Source organism: Protopterus annectens, chromosome 10.part0, assembly GCF_019279795.1.
Source record: "Protopterus annectens isolate FY-2018-M chromosome 10.part0, PAN1.0, whole genome shotgun sequence".
In the NCBI taxonomy this organism is placed as follows: Eukaryota; Metazoa; Chordata; order Ceratodontiformes; family Protopteridae; genus Protopterus; species Protopterus annectens.
Genome location: NC_056744.1, coordinates 865,267,060 through 865,294,490, shown reverse-complemented (window position 1 = coordinate 865,294,490; position 27,431 = coordinate 865,267,060). Strand labels below are relative to the sequence as shown.

The 27,431-nt window shown below is 45.3% G+C and overlaps 1 protein-coding gene across 1 annotated transcript in view; it reads left to right on the top strand.

Moving 5' to 3' along the window:
- Positions 1-27,431, top strand: part of CDC7 (cell division cycle 7) — a gene marked incomplete at its 5' end in the record, with an annotated part of 543,172 nt that overhangs the window by 417,319 nt on the left and 98,422 nt on the right. The window lies entirely within an intron of this gene.

Here is a 27,431-nt window from a genome sequence, read left to right as displayed (position 1 = left end):
ACGTGGTCATTCCAGGTAGCTGTTGGCGTCAGGTTGCAGTTTTTCTCCAGATTATTAGGTGTGTACAAGGCTAATGGCCCTGGAGCCTTTACAAGCATAGCCCATATGATTACCCTGGCATCGTGCCATCCGCCCTTAGTTCCAGTGCCTCTGTCGAGTAGAGCCATTGGAGTGATCCCCAGGGTGAATTTTCTATTTCCCATCCACTCATCAAGATCTCTGAGGGCCAGTGAGGTGCTCCGCTTGACATGTACGGGAAGTCTGTTCCATAGCATGGGCAGTCTCTGGGTTATGAACCTGTCCCTCCAGCTTGTTCTGTTGATTGTGGTAATGAGGTTCAGGTCTCTGGAGCGTGTAGTGTGGAGGGACTGGGATTTCTTTAGATGTAGCATTTCTAACAGAGCTGGGTTAGACGTGGCTTTATAAGTCCAGCAGAGATCGCCTCTAAGTATGCGATATGAGACAGAGAATAGTTGGAGTTTTTTTGAGTCTGTCCATGTAGGACAAGTGTTTAAGGCCTAGGATCCTCTGTGAGGTACTTTTGCGCCTCTCCAGTTGTTGCAGGTGTCTAGTGAGGTACATGCCAAATGGGGCATTGTACTCTATGGTTGGCCTAATGAGGGAAGAGTAGGGGGAGACGATGACCTCTTTTTCCTGGATGCAAAACCCGTAGTAATGAGAAGTGCCACATAGAAGGACCTTCTGACCACAGTGACAATAAGGTGGTAGAAAGAGAGGATGTTCTTTGTGTTTCACTGTTGCAGTCATCACATTTGGGTTATCTGCCTGCAGGTGGCCCTCAGTCGGCCTGAATACCAGAGTCTTGGGATTTCTGCGTCGGATGCTGTCGCTTCTTCCATGATGTCAGGTCGTCAGGGGTATAAAACATGCAGCCAATGCCATTCCCCCATCTTTCTTGCCGTGCGGTGCCCGAAGCAGTAGTAGTTTGTGAGTGGCATTTGCCCGCCTCCTGAAATTTTCTTTTTCCGAATTTCAGACCTGAAGTCTTCTAAAAGATAAGTACCCCGTTGGGGGTCCTTTTTTCTTGCTCTAACCGATGTCATAAATTAATTGTCTTGCCTGTGGAAAGCAAATACCTCAGAGATTTTCATTCTTACTGCGTCACCTGTTTGGGCCCAGACCACCATGTTCCTCGCTGTCTGTTTTGTGCTTTATTCAATGCCTGAACTATTTGTCTTACGGGCTATTTTTGTTGCCAAATTCTTTCACGATCTCTGTATTCCAAAATGGCTTTGATAAGCCATCAGATTACCGATGTTTCAAAAAAAGTAATGATAAAGGCAGAGACCGCATAGGTCCAAAACTGCCGATGACGCTCCCGTTAAGCACATCGCCAGTCCGCCGGTACTCAGTGAGGCGCTTTCGCAGCCCCTGATACCCGCTTCTACATATTCGCAGGCTTTTACTGAGACCCATTCGGAGTCCAGTATGCTGCAAACTGCTTCTTCAACTATGGAACCTGCGGATGTGTATGCTGCTAGATGTTTCGACTATGGAACCTGTGGATGTCTGTACCTTGAATGGGTCCAGAGCCACTGTGCAGGCACCGGCTTCTGAGGGTGTATTCAGGCCTTCCAATTTTCATATTAAACCGACTACTTTATTTCAAACCAAAAATACTGAATTTCTCAGGCCTAGAGATCACACTTTGTGTCGTTGGGCTTTTCCCAGTTAGGGGTCGCCACAGTGGAACTCCGGTCCGCTAATGATTGATAATTGATTTTTACGTACCGAGTTACCAGCTCTGACGCACAACCTTCAACGAGGGTACACCCATGTACGCATGTCTCCACGCCGAAAACGCTCTAGCTGAGAATCTAACCGGACAGCATCTTACTGTGAGGCGACAACACTACCGCAGCTGCACCACTGCGGGTAGGCCTAGAGATCACACTATGTCTAGGAAACCGACCAAAGCACATTCTCAGACCCACATGCCACAAAAACAAATGCGTAGAATGGCAGAAAACCTTATTTTAATTAGGTGAAGTCAGCCTTCCCCCTCAAAAAAAAAACAAGAACTGAATTTCCTTCTGATCAGGAGTCTGATAACTCTGAACCTTCTGATTACCAGGACATACCCTTATCTGCCTATGAGGATTCTGATGCAGAGGATTCCATTCTCTCTGCTTCCCCACCAGAAGATTTTTCTCTTGGTGAAGCCCTGCATACCCTTAGGGAGCATTTCCGCTGGGAGAGCCAGGACTGCTCACAGTCCAAAAAGACTCAGGGAGTTTTTAAACTTGCCTCAGCACAGGCCTCTAGCTATCTCTCCTGTTCTGGAAATTGTAGATGTTTTCTTGGAATCCAGCCTTACCCCTGATACTTTGCCTCCACCGCCCAGGAAATCTGACAGGTACTATAGAGTACCTGACTCCCAAAAATTCCTTTTTAAGAATCCTACTGCGGATCCAGAGACCATTTCCCATGGACCTAAAGGCATCTAAAGGCATTAAGGCTACTAGAGCCAAAAACCCTACACCTTCAGAGACTCTAGGGCTTTAGACAGATGGGATAAGAAGGGTATACACCTCTGCTACTCTTGCCATCAGGGCTTTAAATTGCCAGTTTCATATGTGAAAGTATCAGCAGCATATTATAGAACTAATTAAACAGAAAATGATGTTGATTCCTGATTGTGCAGAACATAAAGATTTACAAGAGTTAATGCATTCTGCTAACCTAGTTGGTAAACATACCTTGCAATGTGGTTTTGACGCATCTTGCAGGGCTGCTGTCACTGGGTCTGTTCTTAGAAGGCATACTTGGCTTAAAGAGCAAACCTTGCCAGATCATGTCAAAGCAAAATTACTGGATGCACAATTAAACCAAGAGTGCCTATTTGGCAATAAAGCATAAGAAGTCCTCAAAAGGATGGAGGAAAAAGCTAAATCTTTGCAAACTGTTAAATATGTCTCAAGTACAGCCACTTAGATTCAGCAGGCATTGGCCTACAAAAAATTGGTCTTTTCCAGTCCCATCCAGACCTTCAGTCCAAACCCAGGGGCAGCATACCACCAATACCAGAGTCTCCAGGGTGTGCACAGATCTAAGCAATGGAGTGCTCCCACCTCCAAAACGGAGAAGTAAGCCACCATCCTATGGTAAAATCTCACAATGACTTATCTTTAATTCTTCCAAGCCTTGCCCAAGTACTTGCACCTTTAGGAAGGAAACTTGCCCTGCATGCCAAAAACTGGGAATACATTACCCAGGACAGATGGGTCTTAAACATGGTTTCCCAGGGATGCAGATTCCACTTCCACTCACTCCCAACCCCAAACGGATGGCCAGACCTCCCCCCAAACCAGTGGGCAGAGGCCCAAAAGCAAGTACTTTCTCTTCTCAGTTTCAAGGCTACTCAACCTGTCCCATTGGAATAAAGGAGACAAGGCTTTTATTCCAGACTGTTTCTGGTACCCAGAAAAGAAAACTCTTGACGTCCTATCCTGGATCTGTCTATTCTCAACACCTTTTTGGTGGTTCCAAAATTCAAAATGCTTACACTCAAACAGTTGCTCCCTATGCTAGCCAAGTACTCCTGGCTAGCAACCCTAGACTTAAAGCTTATCTGCACATCCCTATAAGGGAATCTTGCAGAAAATACCTACGTTTCAGAGCAGGCTCTCTGCACTATCAGTTCTCTGCACTTCCCTTTGGCTTATCTACTGCACCCAGGGTATTCACAAAATGCATAGCTCCAGCCATTGCATACTGCAGGCAGAGAACAATTCAAATTTACCCATACTTGGATGATTGCCTGATTCAGGCGGACAGTCAGGAATTGCTACTACAGCACCTGGCATTTGTAAAGAGACTTCTAACTTCTTTGGGGTGTACACAGTCAACGAAAATAAGTCACATCTGGTACCCGGCCAACAGATTGTATTCCTGGGAGCAAGCTTGAACACAACTTCCCAGATGGCATTCTTCACATCAGAAAAACGGACTTGACAAACTACTTCAATCTACTGGCTACCAAAACCAGTCTTTCTGCAAGAAAAATACTGCAAGCCCTAGAGTTCATGGCCTCTTGCATTCTACTAATTCCATATGTAAGACTGCATATGAGGAAACTTCAGTGGTACTTAAGACTCTGGTGTCAACATTCTCGACCTGGAAACAATGATTCCTATCATTCCTTGCCTAAGGACAGTTTGTTTGGTGGGCAGAGGCCTGCTACCACAACAAAGGGACTCCCTTTCACTCAAACCCATGCCAACCAAACCCTAACAGACGCATCAGACTTGTGCATGGGGGGGCTCGCATGGCAGTTCAGTGGATTCAAGGAAAATGGAGCCCAAAGCAAATACACCTGCATATCAATCTAAAAGAAATGTTAGCTGTACAGAATGCTCTGACAGCCTTCAAAGGCCTTATTCTTCCAGGACAACTATTGGTAAAGACAGACAAAACCACACTTATGTGGTACATAAACAAGCAGGAGGGAACCCATTCATACCCACTCTGCAGATTAGCCATGGCTCTGTGGAACACAGCCTTGAACAACCAAGTGCACCTGCAAGCTCATTTCCTGCCAGGCAAACTAAATTCAGTGGCAGACGACTTGAGCAGAAATTTCATGGACCCACACGAGTGGAAACTTGAACCCAACATATTCAAGCTTTTGGGGGACAGGTGGGGGGAACCAAAGGTGGACCTTTTTGCTTCCCCTCTCAACTATCAATTGAGCAAATATTGCACCAGAACTCCCCACAGCCAAGCTTGGAAAGTGGATGCCCTGGCCTTTACCTGGGAAAGCCTCTCAATCTATGCCTTCCCCCTCTGCCCCTCCTCTCGAAGGTTCTACTAAAGATCAAACGGGACAAGCCAAGGACAATCCTGTTTGCACCAGACTTGGCTACGCCAGCACTGGTACCCTTTTTTTACACAGTCTAACTTTAGTGCCACCTGCCTCAGACCCCTTCCCCGCTGGCCCAGCAGGACCCTGAACTCATCACCAGCAACTCTCAGTAAGCAGATGCTGGATGTCATTCTGGAGGCAAGGAGGCCTAGTACTAGAAAATCCTATCCACTCTTAGGGAATGGACACAACTGTGCCCAGCTTACCTCGTATACTAGATTACTTAACAGAAATGCTCCACAAAGGCCTATCCTTCTCTTCAATTAAGATTCATTCCTCTGCCATCTCAGCTCATTATAAAAGTGAGCCACCCCTCTTCTCTCATCCTCTGGTCAAACAGTTCCTGAGAGGAGCAAAAAATTTAAGACTTCCAAGGAGAGCTGTTACTCCAGCCTGGGACTTTAACTTTGTATTGGAAAAGCTCATGCTTCCGCCCTTTGTACCTGCTGCTACAGCAGAGTTAAAATTCCTCTCATGGAAAACAGCTTTACTTCTAGCCATCACTTCAGCAAGAAGTGTCTGAATTGCAGGCCCTTATGGCCGTGGAACCCTTCATTATCTTCCATGTGCAGAGGGTTTCCCTCAGGACCAACCCTTCATTTATGGCCAAAGTGGTATCTAGTGTGGCTTTAAACCAATCCATTCATTTGCCAACTTTTTTCCCTAATCCTCAAAATAAAGGGGAAAGAATCCTGCACTCCCTGAACATGCACAGGCAGCTTAGGTTCTATCTGGACAGTACTAAGCCTTTCAGAAAATCTGACCAGCTGCTAGTCTGCTTTACTGCCAGGACAGAGGGCAAGGCCATTTCAAAGCAAACCATTTCTAAATGGATAGCACACTGGATCCATTTCTGCTACAAACACCATGGGAGAAACGTACCCCACAGGGGATTAGAACACATTCCAGTAGAGTTGCATCAACCTCTACAGATTTTCTCAGGGGAGTCCCTACCAGGGACATCCTGGAAGCTGCAACCCTGGAGCTCTGTACACACTTTCACCAAGCATTACCACTTGCCTATCTTTTCTAAACCCAGAGCTGGATTTGCCACAACAGTCTTACAGGGCCTGATTGCCAGCCCTAACACTTCTTAACTACCTCTACCCATCCTCAGCTTTGGGAATCAAACCAAATGTGATGACTGCAACAGTGAAACACGAAGAACATAGTAAAGTTGTGTACACTTACTATAAATGTAAATGTTCAAGTGTATTCACTGTTGCAGTTCTTTACTTCTATCTTTTTGTTTGACATATCTTGTATCATTGGTATTTGTTTTGTGGTGGGGGTGTTGCATGCCATGTAATTGCTCCCTATTTTGGGGGCACCTGCCATGTGGGGCAAGAAAAACTGATGTAATGGTGTCTGCTGCATGTTTTGTACCCCTGACGACCTGATGTCATGGAAGAAGCAACAGCATCCGATGCAGAAATCCCAAAACTCTGGTATTCAGCCCCACTGAGGGCTACCTGCAGGGAGATGACCCAAATGTGATGACTGCAACAGTGAATACACTCAAACATCTACATTTATGGTAAGTGTACACAACTGTACTTTGCTGTCAGCCTGTGTTCCCAGATCTCTTAACGCCTGTTCAGTGGACTACCATCGATGTGGTAATTCATGGAAACTGAGTTTTTCCCGAAGGGGATGACTACACATTTTTTGGCATTGAGCTTAAGGCCATGGTTCTGACACCAGTTGTTGGTCTCAGTGAGGCCTTTCTGTAGGATGTCAGCATCACTTGGGGAGTTAATTGTCTCCCAACTTACAATAGTCTGCGAAAGTTATTAGCCAGAGTCCCTTCGTGTTGGCCTGGACTTCAGAAAAGTAGATGCCAAACAGGAGAGGACCCAGGACCAAACTCTGTGGGACTCCACTCGTGACTGGTCGGCAGTCTGACTTTGGAGTCAGCTACTTTCACACTGTAGGTTTTATCTGTGAGCCAGATTGCAACCCACCTAGGGCTATAGGGGTTGATGCCTAGCTTAGTGAGTTTTTCTAGGATTCCTGAGTGGGGAATAGTATCAAAGACCTTGGCCAGATCAAGGTAGGCTGTATGAACCACCTTGTCTTCATCCACAGCTCTGGTGACTGACTCAAAGAAGTCGAACAGGTTGAGAGGGGATGATCTCCCCTTCACAAAACCAAAATGTGTGGGAGCCAGAGTTTGGAGATTCCCTATATCCTTGTTTGGTAGGTCCATGATGTGTTCCATAGCTTTGCATATTACTCGTCAGGCTAATGGGGTGATAATTCCCAGGGTCTGTAGTCGCTCCTTAGTGGAGAGGGATGACTGTAGCAGTGCGCCGTTCGGTAGGGACAAAGCCTGAGGTGAGGTTGTGATTGAACAGGGCAAACAGGTGAGGTACCAGTTCACTCTATTTCATGTAGAACACAGCCTGGGATATTGTTAGGTCCCATAGAAGCTGTATTCTTGGCCTTGGACAGTGCTGGTTTAACCTGTGCAGCAGTAATACTGGGTAGCTGGCAGTCTACTGGTATTGTGATTGGCCCTTTGGTGGGGGAGAGAGGAATAAAGTTGACAGTCAGTCTGTCGGAGAGTGTATTGGCAATATCTTTTGGCTCCGTATAGGAGGTACCATTGTGCAGTAGCTCTGAGCAAATCTGGGTACTGCTGTGGAGATTTTTTACATAACTGTAGAGGGCATTGTGGTTGTCTTTACTATCTGCTGCAATTCTGTTTTCCTAGCTAGCTTTAGACAATTTTGTTGCGACTGATAAGGGAGTTTTTCCATTCTTATGACTTCACTTTATTCCACATTAGTCCACATTAGTGTCCTCCTCCTGTTGTAGAGTTTGTTTATGGCAGGGAACCACCAGATTGGCTTCCTTTTTTTTTTTTTTGGGAGGCGAGTGTCTTGGTTCTATTGGGTATGACGAGATCCATGCATTTCTGTACGTGTTCATACAAGGCATTAGTGTATGATTCAGTAGTCATGCAACTGTTCAATTGCATGGGTGCCATGAAGTTAGCCACCTCTGTTTTTAGGAGCCCACTTTGGAGAAGTTTTTCATGGTGGTTACATATGTGGGGGTGGGGGGTTGGGAGGGATGTGGATTTCCAAGGTGATTATTTTGTGGTTGAACCAGGGAGGAGTTGACTATTGGTGTAGAGCAACGGTCACCCATGTTGGTAATGACCAGGTCAGGATAGTTGAAGTCACCCACTGAGTGTTAGGTTGGACCCTAATATTCTCCAGGTTGCTTAGGAACGTGGAGTGCGAGTCTTAGGACATGGTTGGGGACCTGTAGCAGGTTACTACCTGAATCACTGTCTTACCCAATGTTAGCTGCACCTGAAGCATCTCTGATGCGTTATGTTGGGCTACCAGTCTGGAGGTGTGCACATCCTTTATAACACCACCGCCTTTAGAGCTTCGGTCCAAGTTCTGGGCAGGAAAGGTGTGGAATGAGTTATAGGCTAGTAGTGCAGGGGTGCTTTCTGCTGCCTTGAACCAGGTCTTGTTACAGCACAAATGTCAGTGTTCTCCATTTTAAGGAGTGCTTTGAGTGAGAGCAGTTTGAGATTGATTTCTAGCAGCATGACCCTCTGATTGCATTTGTTTGTTGCTGATGTTCTTAGTGTTTCACTGTTGCAGTCATTACTTTAGGATAATCTGCTTGCAGGTTGCCCTCAGTCGGCCTGAAAGTCTTGGGTCCTGCGTCGGTTGCTGTCGCTTCTTCCATGACGTCAGGTCATCCGGGTTATAAAACATGCAGCAGACGCCATTACATCAGTCTTTTGCCCTGTGGTGCCCGAAGCAGAAGCATTTCTCAAGTGCCGGTCGGCCGACACCTGAAATTTTCATTTTCGAGTTTCAGAACCAAAGTCTTCAACTAAAAGCTAAGTACCCCATTGGGGAAACTTTTTCTTGCTCCTTCCTGATGTCAGTAAAAATTAATTGCATTACTTGTGGAAGGCAAATAACTCAAAGATTTTCATTCTTAATGTATTCCTTGCCTAGGCTCTGACCACGACGTACCTTGTAGGTTTTGTGCTTTATTTAATCAGTGCACTATCCATCGTCTGTATATTTTTGCCTCTAAATATTTTGGTTCTCTGTTTAATTATCCAGAAATGTCAGTTAGCCATCCAACTACTGGAATTCCGAAAAAGCGCAAAGATAGGCTGCCGAGGTCCAAAACTGCCGATGACTCTTCTAAGCCAGTCGTCAGTTCGCCGGTACTCAGTGAGGCACTTTCGCAGCCCCTGGTACCCGCTACTTCTGATTCGCAGACATCTACTGAGACCCATTCGGAGTCCAGTATGCCGCGAGATACTTCAACTATGGAACCCGCGGATGTCTCTACCTTGGATGGGTCCAGAGCCGCTGTGCAGGCACCGGCTTCTGAGGGTGTATTCAGGCCTACGGACTTGCATATTAAATCAACGTCTCCTTCATTAATGAGGCCTGAATCTCGATCCATGTCTAAAAAAAATGATGCCCGGGCCACATGCTCAGACCTCTGTGCCTAAACAAAAAATGATAAAAATGGCTGAAGATGTAATTACACTAATATGGGGTAGTCAACCCCCACCATGTAAGAGGCCTAGGGCTGAGCTTGATTATGAACCTTCTGATCAGGATCATTTTTTCTGACTCTCCTGATGACCTGGATTTGTCCTTACCTACTTATGAGGATTCTGTTGCAGAGGACTCTATTCCCTCTGCTTCCCCTCTTGAGGATTTTTCTTTTGGGGAACCCTTACATACTCTGAGGGAACACTTTCACTGGAAAAGCCAGGAATTTCCTGATTCAAGAGACTTGGATTTCTTTCTCCTACCTCAACATAGGCCTTTGGCCATTCCTCCTGTACTAGACATTGTTGATGCTTTCTCGGAATCCAGTTTGGCCCTTGATTCTCTGCCTCCTGCTCCCAGTAAACCAGACAGATACTACAGGGTCCCAGAATCCCACAAGTTCCTTTTCAAAAATCCTATTGCAGATCCAGAGACTATTTCACAGGGGCCCAAGGGCATTAAGGCTTCTACTGCTAAAAATCATACCCCTTCTGATGGGCACCAGGGCGCTGGATAGATGGTGTAAAAAGGTTTATACTTCAGCAACCTTGGCAATCCGAGCTTTAAACTGCCAATTTCATATGTTAAAATATCAGCAACATGTTATTGGACTACTTAAACAGAAAATGATTCCTGACCGTGTGGAAAATAGACTTACAGGATTTAATGCATTTTGCTGAACAAGTTGGAAAACATACTTTGCAATGTGGTTTTGATTCTTTAGAGGCCTCTTGCAGGGCTGCTGTTTCTCTGTCTGTGCTTAGAAGGCATGCTTGGCTTAAGGAGCTATCTTTACCTGATCATTTTAAAGCTTAATTGTTGGATACTCCTTTAAAGCAGGACCGCCTGTTTGGCAACAAGGCTGAAGAATTTCTTAAAAAGATGGAAGATGACGCTAAATCCTATGCAAACTGTTAAATATTTTTTACAAGTTCAGCCTCCTAGATTTAGTAGACACTGGCCTTCTAATTGGTGCTTTCCAGCTCCTTCCAGGTCTTCTCAAGCCAAACCCAGACACAGCAAAAACCCCAGGATGTCCTTCAAGAATGCAACTGCAGTCATAACATATGGGTTGTCCTGCCTCAGGCAGCCCTCGGTCGGCCGGATTCCAAAGTCTGGGTCCGACGTCGGCTGATGTCTCATTTCTCTGACGTCTGAGCGGCTGGAGTATATAAGCATCAGCCGACGCCATCTTCTTCAGTCTTTCTTGCCGCGCGGTGCCCGAAGCAGAAGCAGTTCGCAAGTGCCGGTCGGTCAGCTCCTGTATTCTTCGAATCCGAAGTCATCAAAAAAGCCAAGTACCCCGTTGGGGACCTTTTCTTGCTTCAGCCGATGTCAGAAATTACTGAAAAAGTTAACAATTGCCGGTCTTGTGGTAAACAAATACCTCATAAGGATTTCCACTCTTACTGTCTTCCTTGCCTTGGCCCAGACCACGACGTCTCTGCCTGTGTCGCCTGTGCTCGCTTCACCAAGCGCACTCTCAGGCGCCGGGCGGAGTTCGCTGAAGACTTTTTCGGCGATAAATTTGCTTATACAATGCCGTCGGAACTTCCGACATCGCAGACTCCTAAGAAACTAAAAGACCGGGACCGACATCCTCGGCCCGCGTCTTCCGCCGACTCCACGCCAAAACCTACCGCAAGTGCTCCGGTTCCCCCTGACTGTTATTTCACCGCTCCGAACCGAAGACACTGCATTACCGATACCTCCGATACCGGAGGCCACACCGACGCCAGTTATAGATTTTCCTCCGGATACTGAAACCGAGGAAATGCCCGAGACCATTGCTGTAGATAAGGTGACTCCTGCACGTGGAGCTGCTAGGCCTGCTATGGCCATGTCTATTAAGGCCTACACACGTGCTAAGGCAGCCAGCAAGACCAAGCACCTTACTGCTAAAGCCTTACCTCAGCCTACTCCTGAAACACAAATCATGACTATGGCCGCAGACTTAATTTCCATGATTAGAGGTTCACAGGCCCATCCTGAGAGAGGATCCCAGCCTCCTTCTGATGAGGCCCCGGGTTGAACCCTCTGACCCTATCCCTTCAGATGAAGATTCTGAGGACTCTGTTCACTCCGATGGCCAGGAAGAGCTCTTCCATACCTATGAGGACTCTGATGCAGAGGATTCCATCCCCTCAGCCTCCCCTCCTGAGGATATTTCTTTTGGGGAAGTTCTGCATACCATGAGGGAACATTTTAAGTGGCAAGGCCAGGAATATTCTGATTCCAGAAAGCGCCTTCGAACCTTCCTTAAAAAGCCCCAACACAGGCCCCTGGCTATACCTCCTGTGCTTGATGTTTTGGATGACCTATACTCTGACTCCAGTGTTACCCCGGATACTCTTCCTCCTGCTCCAGCCAAGCCAGACAGATGATATAGGGTCCCAGAAACACATTCTCATTTCTTTAGGGCCCATGCTGTTGATTTAGAAACTATTTCTCAGGGACCTAAAGGGGTTTCAGCATCCACCTCCAAAAATCCTTTGCTTTCCAACAGGGAAGCTAGGTCATTAGAGAGATGGGGGAAAAAGGTCTACACCTCCACTACTTTATCTATGAGAGCTCTGAATTGCCTCTTTCATATGTTTCAATATCAGGATTACCTGCTAGATGATTTACAGAAAACATTGGCCTCTCCTGAACCTTTAGACATTAAGTCTTTGCAGGAAGCTGTACATAATTCTCAGCAAGTCGGCAATCACTTTCTGCAGTGTGGATATGATGCATTGGAAGCTTCATGTAGGGCAGCTATGACAGGGGCGGTCATTCGTAGACATGCATGGTTAAAAGAACAACCTTTACCAGATAATGTTAAGGCAAAATTTCTTGATGCACCCTTGGAAAAGAACAAGCTTTTTGGTGCTAATGCTAAAGATGTGTTAAAGTCCATCGAGGAAAAAGCAAAATCAGTTCAGACGGTCAAAGATTTCCTCCAGTTTCAGCCACCCAGATTCAGCAGGAATTGGCCTTCTAAAAACTGGTCCTTTCCTAATCCTGAAAGATTTCAAAGGGGTAAAAACAGGTGTGGCCGAGGAAGAGGACAATACAGAGGTTCTTACAGGGGACGACAATGGCAACCAGCAAACCAAAGAAGTGACACGGGTCTCCCCTGCCCCACAGGGACAATCTCAATGACTTTCCTCTACTTCCGCTGACCAAGGAGCAAATAGAAGTTCCCTTGGGCGGAAAATTCTCTGTTTTCAGACAATTGGCACAGATTGACAAAGGACAAATGGATTTTGGATATTTTAGACCAAGGTTGCAGGTTCCACTTTCATACCTTACCAAGAAAACAAGGCATGCCAAACCTACCAAAAACCAGAGGGCAGAGGCTATCAAGCAAATTTCTCTGCTTGCACAGATCAAAGCAATAGAAAGAGTTCCACAACAAGAACAAGGCCAGGGGTTTTACTCAAGACTGTTCCTTGTTCCAAGAAAAGAAACTCAGTGGAGACCAATACTGGATTTGTCTGCATTAAACACTTTTCTCATAGTACCACAGTTCAAAATGCTGACTCTACAGCAACTCCTTCCCATGCTGGGCAAGGGGTCTTGGCTGATTACTCTGGACCTCAAGGAGGCATACCTGCATGTCCCTATCAGACACAGCTGCAGAAGATACCTCAGATTTCTTGCAGGGCCAGAGCATTATCAATTCTCAGCATTGCCATTTGGCTTATCTACTGTGCCCAGAGTATTCACAAAATGCCTGGCTTCAGTAATTGCTCATTGCAGGCTCCAGGGGATCCAAATTTACCCGTACCTGGACGACTGCCTCATACAAGCGGACGACAAATTGATTTTGACAAAAAACTTGAACTATGTCATACAATTGCTACAGGCTCTGGGATATACAGTCCACTTCCAAAAGTCAAGACTTCAGCCATCCCAGCAAATAACCTTCTTAGGAGCCAATCTAGACAGCCTCTCAAATGGCTTACCTGACAGAAGACAAGCAAGAGAAGTTAACTCATTATTTCAAAGGTTTGGCAAAACTCACCCAGATGACTGCAAGGAGATTCCTACAGGCACTGGGTTACATGGCATCCTGCATTCTCCTGGTTCCATTAGCAAGACTGCACATGAGAAAGCTTCAATGGTACCTAAAAAGCCTATGGTCTCAAGCACAGCAACAACCTAGGGACAACCATACCGCTCATTCCATGCCTACAAAAGGAATTCCTATGGTGGGCCTCGGTAAGCCAGGCAAACACAGGTATGTCATTCAAAAAACCTCAGATAACACAGACCATGACCACAGACGCCTCAGACCTTGGATGGGGGGCGCACATGGAGGGCAGATGTATACAAGGACAATGGTCTCCAAAGGAAACACATCTGCATATAAACCAAAAAGAAATGCTGGCAGTAATGCATGCCATCGAGGCCTTTCAACAACAACTTCAGCAAGGCCATCTACTGATACGGACAGGCAACACCACTGTGATGTGGTACATAAACAAGCAAGGGGGCACCCATTCTTACCCCCTTTGCAGACTGACAATGAATCTTCGGGAAAAATCACTGAGCCTAAACATACAGTTGCAATCCCAGTTTGTTCCAGGCAAAGACAATGTGCTGGCGGACAGCCTAAGCAGGAATTTCATAGATCCACACGAGTGGAGGTTGCATCCGAAAATCTTCACACAACTCACCTCGACATGGGGCAGGCCAGAAGTAGATCTATTTGCCTCCCACCTCAACCATCATCTACAAAAATTCTGTTCAAGGACATATCCACAAGCTTGGAAAATAGATGCTCTTTCATTCAACTGGAACTCCCTAAAAATCTATGCATTCCCACCTCTGCCACTGATGACTACAGTACTACTAAAGATCAAAGCAGAGAGACCCAAGGGGATCCTAATAGCTCCAGACTGGCCAAGACAACACTGGTATCCACTACTACGGAGCATATGTCACAACAAAAAGTGGGCACTTCCCCAATGGCCCCTACTTTTGACTCAACACAACTTCAAAACAGTGCATCCAAATCTTCAGACGCTGCAGCCAACAGCTTGGGAGATCCCATGAATAACCTCAATCTACCTCTCTCCAAGGAAGTTCAGCGGATATTAACAGAAGCTCGAAGACCATCCACCAGAAAGGTTTACTTAGCAAAATGGAAGAGATTCAGCATTTGGAATACCAGCAAGGGACATGATGCATCATTATTGAACATCCCACTCATCCTGGAATATTTGGCAGATATGCTACAGAATGGACTCTCATATTCTTCCATAAAGATACATGCTTCAGCTATTTCAGCTAGATATAACACTGATCCGCCTGTGTTTTCACATCCTTTGTTAAGGCAATTCCTCAGGGAAATCAAGAACATTAAGCCACCAAGAAAGGCTCCAGTGCCAGCTTGGGACCTCAACTTTGTCCTAGAAAAACTGACTACCTCCCTTTGAGCCAGCAGCTTCAGTGGACTTACAATTTCTCTCATGGAAGACAGCTTTCCTGTTAGCAATTACCTCAGCAAGAAGGGTTTCGGAACTACAGGCCCTAATGGCAATACCACCGTTCATAATCTTTCACAGAGACAGGGTCTCCTTAAGAACCAATCCTACTTTTATGCCAAAGGTGGTATCTAGGGTTTCTTTAAATCAAGCTATTCACCTGCCTACTTTTCTTCCCTAATCCTGAGAGCAAAGGGGAAGGACTGTTGCATACCTTGGACATTCACAGACAACTTCGCTACTACCCGGACAGAACCAAGACCAGTAGGAAGTCTGATCAGCTTTTTGTAGCTTACGCCCCTGGAGTACAAGGAAAAGCAATTTCAAAACAGACTATTTCAAAATGGATTGGACATTGCATCAGATTTTGTTATTCCTTCCATGGGAAGAATGTTCCAGCCAATGTCAGACCACACTCCACCAGAGCTACAGCCACCTCTACAGCATTCTTAAGAGGGGTGCCTACAAAAGACATTCTAGAAGCTGCTACATGGAGCTCCGTGCATACATTTTCCAAGCACTACAATCTCCCTTTATACTCCAGATCCAGAGCAGGCTTTGCTTCGGCAGTCCTACAGGGTTTGATCGCCACACCATCTCTTTCCTAGAGCATTCCTCCTCCCCCAGCTAAGCTATGGTATTCAACCCATATGTTATGACTGCAGTTGCATTCTTGAAGGACATAGTACAGTTTTGTACCTACCATAAATGTAGATGTCCGATAGATATGCAACTGCAGTCGGATTTTCCCTCCCTCCATACCCCTCTATGCCTTGGGTCCACTCCTATCCCTGTTTCTCTTAGCTGGGGATATCTGTTATGGTGTATCTGTTTATTGCTTACTTATTTGTCTGGAATCCTGTTTTTGTCTTCCAATTTGATTACAGCCTTCCTTGGAGGGCACCTGGCATCTGGGGCAAGAAACACTGAAGAAGATGGCATCGGCTGATGCTTATGTACTCCAGCCGCTCTGACGTCGGAGAGAAATGCGACATCAGCCGACGTCAGACCCAGACTTTGGAATCCGGCCGACCGAGGGCTGCCTGAGGCAGGACAACCCATATGTTATGACTGCAGTTGCATATCTATCGGACATCTACATTTATGGTAGGTACAAAACTGTACTTTTCAGTCCCAGGGGAGACTGAGATCGAAGCAGTGGGGAGCCTCCACTTCCAAATCTGGGAATAATAAGACTCCCCCTATGGTAAACTCAATGAATTTTTTAAAATTTCCAAGCACTTATCAACTGATTGCGCCTTTGGGGGGGAAAGTTTTATCTTCATGCAAAGAATTGGGAGCTCATCACCCAGGGCAAATGGGTTTTAAATAGTGTCCCAGGGATACAGATTTCACTTCCACATGTTGCCAACACCCAGCGGGTGGCCGGATCTACCCCCAAATCAGTGTGCAGAGGCCCAAAAACAAGTACTTTCTCTCCTAAGCATAGGGGCTATTCAACTGGTACCAGAAGAGGAAAAGGGACAGGGTGTCTACTAGACTTTTCCTGGTACCCAGAAAAGACCATTCATGGCATCCTGTCGTGGACCTGTCTACTCTAAACACCTTTCTGGAGATTCCAAAATTCAAGATGCTGACTCAATTACTTCCTATGCTATGCAAAGATGCCTGGTTCGCAAAACTAGATCTAAAAGAAGCATACCTGCACATCCCAATCAGGGAATCTTGCAAAAAATACCTATGCTTCAAAGCAGGCTACACGCATTATCAGTTCTCTGCACTGCCCTTTGTGATTACCATGGGCACAGTAGGCAAGCCAAAGTGCCTAGCTCCAGTGATTGCATTTTGCAGGCAAAGTAGTATTCAAATATACCCATATCTGGACGATTGTCTAATTCAGGCAGAAAGCCAGGACATATTTTGAATCACCTGGCGTTTGTAAAAAGGGTTCTAACTTGTCTGGGGTACACCATAAACGAAAAGAAATCACAACTGGTACCCTGTCAACTTGCATTCCTGGGAGCAAGCTTGAATACAACTTCCCAGATGGCTTACCTCACGCCAGAAACGCAAGCTCATTTGACAACCTACTTCAAACAAGTGGCCACAAAAACCCTGCTATCTGCACGACAAATACTGCAAGCCTTGGTTCGTGGCCTTCTGCATTCTTCTAATTCCATATGCAAGACTGCATATGAGGAAACTACAGTGGTATCTAAAATGCCTGTGGAGTCAGCACTTTCACAGGTTAGAAACAATGATTCCTATCATACCTTGCCTACACCTAGAGTTCCTTTGGTGGGCAGAGGCCTGCCACCAAAATAAGGGACTTCCTTTCACACCACCCCCTGCCGCCCAGACCCTAACAGATGCATCAGATTATGCATGGGGGGGCTCACCTGGCAGGGAAGTGCATTCAGGGCAAATGGAACCCAAGTCAAATGCACCAGCATATCAGTCAAAAAGAAATGTTAGCTGTACAGAATGCTCTGACAACCTTCAAGGACTACATTCTTCCAGGGCAACTAATGGTAGACTGACAGCATCACGGTTATGTGGTACGTAAACAAGCAGGGGGGTACACTTTCTTACCCCCTCTGCAGACTAGCCATGGCATTGTGGAACACAGCTTTGAGCTACCAAGTGCACCTACAAGCTCATTTCCTGTCAGGAAAGTTAAACACACTGGCAGACGGACTAAGCAGAAACCTTATGGACCCACACAAGTGGAAACTGGAACCAAGGATTTTTAGCATGTTGACAAGCAAATGGCTGAGCCCGGATATAGATCTGTTTGCCTCCCCCCAGAACTAGCAATTGAACAAATTTTGCACAAGGACTCCACACAAACAAGCCTGGAAAGTGGATGCTCTGTTCAGCTGGAAAAACCCATCAGTCTATGCCCCCCCCCCCCAACCCCCTGACTGCCTCTGCTCTCCAAAGTACTACTAAGTCAAACAGGACAAACCAAGAATGATTGATTGCTCCAGACTGGCAATGCCAGCACTGGTACCCCCTCCAGCGCAGTGTCAGTTACCTCCATGGCACCTGCCTCAGACTCCTTCCCTGCTGTCTCAGCAGGAGAACCAGATTCTGCACCCTCAGCTTCCAACACTGAACCTTGCAGCCTGGCTAATTACTTAAATTCTAACTTGCCATTCCTCAGCAAACCTGTGATGGATGTCATCTTAGAGGCAAGGAGGCTTAACACTACAAAATCTTATGCTGAAAAATGGAAAAGATTCTGTGCTTGGAACCAGTCTCAAGGGATGAGCACAGCAGCACCCAATTTACCTCAGATTTTGCAATACTTAACTGAGATGCTTCACAAGGGCCTGTCTTTTTCCTCAATTTAAAATCCACGCCTCAGCCATTTCAGCTCATTGGTGCTGCGGTAGCGTTGTCGTCTCATAGCAAGACATCCCGTTCGATTTTCAGCTAGAGCGTCTTCTGTGTGGAGGCATACGTGAATGGGGCGTGCCTTCGTTGAAGGTTGTACGTCAGGGCTGGTAACCCGGTACGTAAAAATCCACTACCAATCATTAGTGGACCGGAGTTCCGCTGTGGCGTCCCCTAACCGGGAAAAGCCGAAAGACGCAAACAAATAACAGTCTCCCCTCTTTTCTCATCCACTGCTCAAGCAGTACCTCAGAGGGGCCAAAAGTTTGAGACCACCCAGGAGAGCTCCAACCCCAGCCTGGGACCTTAACTTTGTATTGGAGAAACTCCCTCTCCCTCCTTTCGAGCCAGCTGCTGCTGCAGACTTAAAATTTCTTTCTTGGAAAACAGCTTTCCTTTTAGCAATCACTTCAGCTAGAAGGGTATCTGAATTACAGGCCCTTGTGGCAGTGGAGCCTTTCATCATCTTTCATGCGGACAGGGTATCACTCGGGACCAATCCATCCTTCATGCCAAGGTGGTTTCCAGTGTGGCTCTGAATCAGTCCATTCATTTGCGAACCACCTTTCCCAATCCACAGAACAATGGGGAATGGATTCTGCATTCCTTGGATGTGCACAGACAACTTAGATTCTAATTGGACAGGACTAAACCTCAGAAAATCTGAACTGCTGGTAGCATTTGCTGCAGGGGCAGAGGGGAAGGCTATTTCACAACAAACCATTTCTAAATGGATAAGCCATTGCATTCATTTCTGCTAAAAGCACCATGGAAAAACCATCTCCCAGGGGATCAGACCTCACTCCACCAGGGCTGCATCTACTTCTACAGCCTTTCTCAGAGGCATTCCTACCGGGGACATCCTAGAAGCTGCTACCTGGAGTTCTGCACATACTTTCACCGGGCATTACCATTTGCCAATTTTCTCCAAATCTAGAGCTGGCTTTGCCACTGCAATCTTGCAAGGCCTTATAGCTGCTCCTAATACTATCTAAACTCCTCCTCCCAACCATAGCTTTGGGAATCTACCCAAATGTAATGACTGCAACAGTGAAACACGAACATAGTACAGTTGTGTACACTTACCATAAATGTAGATGTTAGAGTGTATTCACTGTTGCGGTCCTGGTTATCCTCCCTCCTTCCCCCTAACTTCTTTTGGCTATACCTCTACTTTCCTTTACTATGCTTAAAAGCCTTTTTGGTGCATTTGCTTTTTTGTTGGAGGTATACCTTTGTGTTTTTGTTTAATTGCTCCCCATTAGGGGGGCACCTGACATCTGGGGCAAGAAAAACTGATGTAATGGCATCTGCTGCTGATGACCTGACGTCATGGAAGGGACAGCAACCAACACAGGACCAAAGACTGTTATCAGGCTGACTGAGGGCAACCTGCAAGCAGATTACCCTAATGTAATGACTGCAACAGTGAATACACTTGAACATCTACATTTGTGGTGAGTGTACACAACTGTACTTTGTTGGTAATTTGGTCTTTGAACACCGCCTAAAAAAAAAGGCACTATAGGGGTGGCAAAAGCCTTGGCCAGTATCTGGAAGCCCAGGGGTGACAGATGCAGGCCATTTCTGGCAAAGCATCGAGGTCTCACTCATGTCATCCCAGGCAGACATACTGAAATCTCTTGGAATTATACCAGAAACTTACCCAGTTGTTGAAATCAATAATTTTCTGCTTGTAAAGTGGTACAATTCTGGGTGATGGTAGAAGGCTGCTCAGGGCTAGGGTCATACCTGCCTGGACTGCATAATTCGAGAGCTCCTCCATGTCTCTCTTCATATAGTCCAGGGAGGTGCGTCTCTGGTCATTCACACCCACATGTACAATGACAGACTCATATTGGTACCTGTTGTTGAGGGACCTGAGTGCATGCATTATGTGGTGGATCCTGACACCTGACAGGCAGCTGACTGTTACATGCTCCTTCAGCCTAATGAGTGGGACATCAGTGTGTTTCACTATTGAGTCACCTATGACTAGTGTGTTAGGCATGCTGTTTTGCCTTTGGGGCTTTGGTTGAGTGGCGCACTGTTTGAGAGTTATATGCCTCGTGATTAGTGTTTTGTTGTGGTGGTGAAGTGCGTTTCTGCCTTGGAGATCTCTGTTTGGGTAGAGTTTTGAGAGCCACTGCGAAGGTGGGTGTATGGTTTGTGTTTTTCTATGTGAAGGTATTGCTGGTGTGTGTTCTGGAGGGCTGTGTTCCATGTGGTGTGGTGCAAGTGTGGACCTTCTCCTGTTGACCAGCTATTCCGGTCTTGGCTGGAGAGTGCGTGGCTTCCAATTTGGATATAGAAGTGCATCTCTCGCAAGTCTGAGTGTTGGGAGGTAAGAGGAGAAGGTTGTCAGTGTACATGAGGCAGTTGCTACATCGCCTCAGGATGCCCAAGTTCGCCAGGTTGATAGAAGAAATCATAGGGAACTGACCTTTAGACATGCCTGGAGGGGTGGGCATTAAGTACTGGAGCGATTTTCTTGTAGAACGTTTAGTGCTAGAATAATTACTACAACAAGTCTGGTAAAGTGCTAGACTAATAAGCTAGTAAAAGTGTAGGAGAGGAGAGAACTAGCAGATCTATGGGAAGAATTGAAGAGCATTGGCACTGCTCAGAAGCTTACGTACAGTGCTAGATAACAGCAAATCTGTATCTGGAGTAGACTAGTTTCAGGAAAGGCAGGAAACAGGTTTTTTTTTTTTTGTTTTTTTTTTTTTGATTTAGTAGAAAGTGAAGAGAGAAGATGAGAGAATTCTATATTCGGAAGTTAAAGGGGTGGCCCTTTGCTAAGTTCTCACTATAAGCAAGTAGAATGAGCTGATGGGGGGGGTGTCCAGTATCAACTTTATACCAGAGGCGGGAAACTCAAAGCCACAAAGACTTAAAGACCACCAACAGTTGTACAGATTATAGAGGTGTGTATTAAATCAGAAGTGCAGAAGACAATTGAAAATAAACACTTAGATTTTTCCAGTATCACAGCAGAGAGTAGGTCAGTCTCTCTGCAGCTTAGAACAGCTTGAGCAAACAGGTATATCTGATTTATAACACTGGCTATTAAAGGCAGAGAAACAGAAACCAGCCCAATTATCCAATCAACAGTAAGTTTTGCAGGAATGCCCCTAGATGGATTAAATCAGAGTGATTCTTCAAACTCTCTCATACCTTTGTAGATTTTGATAATACAAGTCTTCTCTGTCCCTTTCCTAACTGTTGCTGTGTTCCGGTGTTACTCGCTACTGGATTAAACTTAATTTTACTTCTTCCCTTTCTTTCTTGCCAGTAACTGTTTTTTCATAGGTTACTTCTTCCCCTTTTATCCTTGGGTATTTCTTGCCTACTCTTATTAATAGGGTTTTCTTTTTCCTTTAGCTGTTAAAAAAAACTTTCCTCTGTTCTTTTTTCTTAAGTGTCTCCCTCCCTGTGCCTCTGTCTCCCTCCCTGTGCCTCTGTCTCCCTCCCTGTGCCTCTGTCTCCCTCCCTGTGCCTCTGTCTCCCTCCCTGTGCCTCTGTCTCCCTCCCTGTGCCTCTGTCTCCCTCCCTGTGCCTCTGTCTCCCTCCCTGTGCCTCTGTCTCCCTCCCTGTGCCTCTGTCTCCCTCCCTGTGCCTCTGTCTCCCTCCCTGTCATGGCGGTGAAACAGGAAGAGCAAGCTGGTTTCAAGAAGTGCACAAAGTACGGGCATAAGATCTCGTTTAGCGACTCACTCCTTATGTGGATACTGTCTTCTGCATGTACAGAAGGACAGTGCGATATGTCACTCCTTCAATAATAGAGCATTAATTGACTGAAGGAACAAACTTATTTTAAGAGGCATGTTGCCTTCAGTCTTTGAAGCTATTTCTGGTTAACTTCTAAAACTAAATTGGCTCATTCCAGCCCTACTTCATCCTTGTCCTCCTAATCTTCAGACAAGGCCAGGAAAAGACCTTTGTTGGCGCCATCTGATTTTTCAGATCCAAAGTCTAAGACTACCATCTCCCTCATCTGGGGAGTTTCTAATCCGATCGGAGCCTGCTGCTGTGTCCACTACTTCATTGGAATCGGTCTTCAGCGCCAACATCATCTGGCAAGAAAGGGTCAGACCCAACACTTAGCCCTTTCAAGCCAGTATTGACCTTGCCAGGGACACTGTACCCTCCCTCATATGACCCAGTACCTTCGAGGATATCATCCCCCTTTCTTTCGAGGCCAAGATCCCCCTTCTGTGTCCTCCCATTCCTCCAGGAGTATTGCTAAAGAAGTGGAACAAATAGTGCAGAAGATCTTATGGGCTGCCTCGATCTCAGCCCTTTCGGCTCCAGGTCTGCCTAAACCATCCAATCGACCTCTTCCTCTGACTTCGGGGCAAGTTTCGGAGCTCACAGATCTGATATGCTCGGTGCGTTTGAGTTTGGATCCTAGGTTATCTTCCTCTGATCAGACTTCAGCTTGAAGCTTTGCGAACCTCTGATGCAGTTGACTCCCATATCATTGGAGCTGTAGTGCTCCTTGGGGATTCGGCAGAAGTTAACTTGACTCCGGCTTCGACCCTGGATGAGCGGTCGTCTGGACTGGGGGGTCTCCATCGCAAAAGCATGGCTTGTCTGGTCAGGAGTCCTCATCCTTCCAGCAGAAAGTCAGCCTTTGGAGCTGTGGAGAGGGCCATGGTTGCCACTGCACAAACAGTCACACACGCCTTCGGATCCATTATCCCAGGCAGCTAACCAGCACTCCATCACATCTTGTTCCACAGGGACAGTGAGAACTTGGGCTCCAGGATACCAGTCAGGATACCTCTGGACTCCTCTGTTACCTCCCCAGACTATCTCCCTGAGGAAGTTTCTCAGAGGTGACTATGCAAGAGGAAGCATAGAGGAGTCCTCAACTGAAGACACGGACCTCAAAGGTGAGAGTTCCCCACAGCCACCCCCCTCCCCCGAGGATATTTCCTTTGGGGAGATTCTAGACATTCTCAAGCAGAAGGGTGACTGGAAGTCCAGCCACCCCTCGCCTGAGAAGTCTGTGTACCTGGCCAACTTTGGTCCTGTCCTACCTCCTGGGCGACTCCAACCACCAATGAACTTGTAGACCTAATCTTATGGTGGGGGTGGGAGACCCCAGATTCCATCGAGCCAGTTCCCTGGTTACAGTAGGTGACATGGTCATGGCAGCACCGACTAAAAACTTTCCAAGGAGAGTTTGACTCTGTCCTCCTAATAAAGATTCTAAGATGATGAATAGGTGTGGGAAGTGTTTTTTCCTCGGCGACCTTTGCCTTGTGGTCACTGAATTATTTCTCATTTTACCAGGTTACAAAGGGATCTGATCAAGGAGCTCTCAGATATCCTTCAAAGAGCAGCAGTAGCTGAGGGAAGTAAAGAAAAGGTAGCTACCCAGTTAGCCCCCTGCATTCAGTTGCCAGCACTTCCATGAGGTTCATTGCCTACGCAGCCAAAGGAACGAGCAGAGTTGCAGGTTCTGGCATTTTCATGAGGAGGCATGCCCGGATGCAATTTTGCAGAACCTTTTAAGTCTTAGTCAGTGCTCCATTTGACTGCATGTCTCTCTCTGGGCCCAAAGTCAAGGATATGGTTTCCAGCTGAGAGAGAGACAGTAAATCCCTTTTTGCTGTGGGCATATGTTTTTCAGCTTCTCTGAGACCTTATCCCAAAGGTCAGAGAGGTCGTGGGAAAATGTGGTTCAAAAAGTCTCAAGGGTCTTACCAGGACACAAGTGGAGAGTTTTCCCCCAGAGCCAGAGGAGGAAACAACAATGGACGACGTCATCCTCATGGCAGAGGAGGTCTGCAGAACCAAGGTTCCCGATGACCGTTCTTCAGGAAACCTTTTAATGCTCTGAAAGGAAACTCAACTTAACTTGTCCACCTCAGGAGGCAATCGGGGATTCTGTCCCTGCAGTAGAGAACCTGGAAAAACATAGCTTTGGATGTCTGGGTGCAGAGTATGATATCCAGGGGTTACCAAATTCCCTTTTCCTAACAACATCCTCCCAACAAGAATATCCCAGACATTCCACCTAGTCAAATGGATCAAGCAGTTTCACAAGTTCTAAAACTGCTAGAAAAAGTCACCCAAGAGGTCCCCCCCCCCAAGACCACAGAGTATTCGGAACTTACTTGAGGCTCTTTTTAGTCTCAAAGAAAACTGGGGACTGGAGACTGATTCTGGATCTCAGCAAATTTAAAAAATTGATCCATCACAGTAAGTTCCAAATGGCACTGTTCAGTCCATACTTCCTTTCCTAGAAAAGGATGATTGGAGTTGCTCTCTAGATTTTCAGGATGTGTACTGCCACATAAAAATGAACAGGTGCTCCAGAAGATACCTACTCTTCCGGCTGGGAGCCAGTCATTACCAATTCAGAGCGCTGCCCTTTGATCTCACTGCCACCCCCAGAGTGTTCAAATGTATGGCAGTGGTTGCAGCTCACCTGAGATGAGAAATTTCGGGTGTTTGCATACTTAGGAAAATTCACAAAGACAAAACCACAAAACACTAAGCGGAAGTTCCCCAAACCTCATAAAGGAACCGAGCGCATTTAACTTTTTTTTTTATTAAAAAATGCAAAAGATAAATACATCCAAAATATGTCCAAGCCATTATAAAAGATGAGCGCTTTTGTCCTGGATAAAACAAAACTTCATCAGATACTGCCATGAATTTCAAACATTTAAATTTCTCCAATTAGTGACGTACAAAATGTCAATTCAGCCAATGAAATTCTCCAAATTCTGACCCCCCCCCCTTTTTTTAAATGGTAAAAAGAACTCTAAGGCTTTCTCATTCATTTAAAAAAATGAAGTAAAAAAAATCTTAATTGCCAAGACAGCTTTACAAAAGTGTTCCCCATAGGGACGGAGAACATGGAAAACTTATGCAGCATCTTTCTAATGCTTTTAATCGTAACACACTAATGATGGAAATGTGCACATTCTGGCCAGTATAATTAGTTGCGTTAAGACGCAGCTGCCAATAAAGCTGCTCTTTTTCAAGAAGTACTGGCCCAAGGACCTCCACTCTCATTTTGTGCCACTTTTTGTAATACTATGAATTTAAACCAATATTTGTCACGAGATGTTTAGCAAGTACATTGTTAACTTTGCCTTATTTTGATTTCATAGCAATGTTCATAAATACGTTTCTGAAGGGAGCATTCTATTTTTCCCATGTAAAATGCTGTACAGACGTGGCACATTGCAGCGTAAACAACCTCCTTTGTTGAACAATCTGTGTTCCGTAAGTTACATTATCACCCAGCAGTATCCTCCACATCGTATTCTACATTTAGATTTGTAACCTGGTCCCTCTCAAATAACCTTTTAAGGTCAATCCTCTTTCTTTTTATATATATATATATATATATATATATCTATAATATGTATATCAGGACAATCCTCAAACATTTCAGTCAATGCCTTCCTTAAGGAGTAACGAATTCTTCCTTAATATTGCCTTAATTTTACTCTCAGAATTAAAAATAATACAACCGCTTTTAAAACCTTCAGTTTTATTATTTTTGATCTTTCCTGAAGCATTTTCCACATTTCCCACATTTCCCAGAATAGGTGTAAAATGGCCAGTGATTCTTTTGTTTACAACCTCATCCTTTAAGTCAAGAGGGTAATCTCTACTTGCAAACTTTCTTTCTAAGTTGTTACATTTCTCCATAAAAATGTCCATTCTCATCACCATTCTAGCTGCGAGCCTGAGTTTTCAATTTTACTTGGGAACCAGTTTTACTCAGGAACCAGTTAGTAAGACGTTAATTGAAACACTAGCAAAAGGCCTGAATTTTAAGGTTAAACACATTAGTATGGCACAACTATTAATTGAACTTGGTGTTCATAAATTTTAGAATTGTTTAACAGTACATGTCAAGCTGTCACAGGGCTAAGAATCTCAAGTACGTTCAGCTCCCACCCCCCCACCCCTTCATCCTACATTACAGCTTTTCAAAAAAGTGAGAACGATTTTAGATTTTTTTAGTACAAAATACACCTAGGCAAGTTGAGAGTAATATCGCGAAGCACGAATTGGATGAAGGTTTATGAAACAGATAATGGTGGGGGAATAGTTTTAGAAACGTATAACACCAAAATGTTTCAGGTTTTAAATGATAATATACCCCTGTCAATATCGGCGATGTGAACTGAGCTCATGACAGAGTTAGAACACAAATCAGAGATCTGTTTATAGAGGGCAGGATTACAATTGACAAATCTAATTATCTCAGTATTAATTACCCAACTATTCCAAACATCTTTGGAATCCCAAAAGTCTATAAAGATTTAAATAACCCACCTTTGCACCCAATAGTGGATGCAAGGGGGGGTGTCAATAAGTAGCGGTTGTGCTAAGACAGTCAGCTGAAACATCTAATTGTAGAAGTACAAATTTGTAGGGATTCTTGGGATTTCCTTAAAATGACTGGAGTACAGTTCGATCCAAGTGACGTATTAGCAGCGATCGATGTGAAAGATTTATACACTGTAATCCCTCATGGGGAAGGGGTTGAGTGGTTTTGTGAATTTCTAGCTCACTAAGATTGAACAGGCAAAAATTAACTTGTATGAAGAACTCTCAGAGCTTGTGTTGAAAAATTTCTTAGTATTTGAGGGTAAATATTTTCTACAAAAGGTGTGGCTATGGGGACAAGTTGTGGACCCCCATTTGCTAACATAGTAATGACTGTCTGGGAAAAGAAATTCCTACTTAGCAGTGACTTTCGACATCACTTAAGGATGTATGTACGTTATTTGGATGCTGTATTCATTTTGTGATGAAGAATTACGTAGACTCCTAGAATACATTAATAGTACTACATCCTTTTTGAAATTTACTTTTCAGGGGATTTTTTTCAAGATTTGTCTATTTGGATGTTATGCTGGAGAAGGACTTCCTGAATGGTGAATTTATGGACAGCATTTATAGGAGGCCTACTTATTCCAATCGTTTTCTCCACTTCACCAGCACGCATACCTTTTTACAGAAAAGATCTGTAATAAAAGGTCAATTCTTGCATGCAGCTAAAATGTTGACGAGATTGGACATTTTTATGGAGGAATGTAACAACTTGGAAAGAATGTTTATAAATAGAGGTTATCCTCTTGACTTGCTCAACAACATGAAGGATAAGGTTGTGAGCAAAAG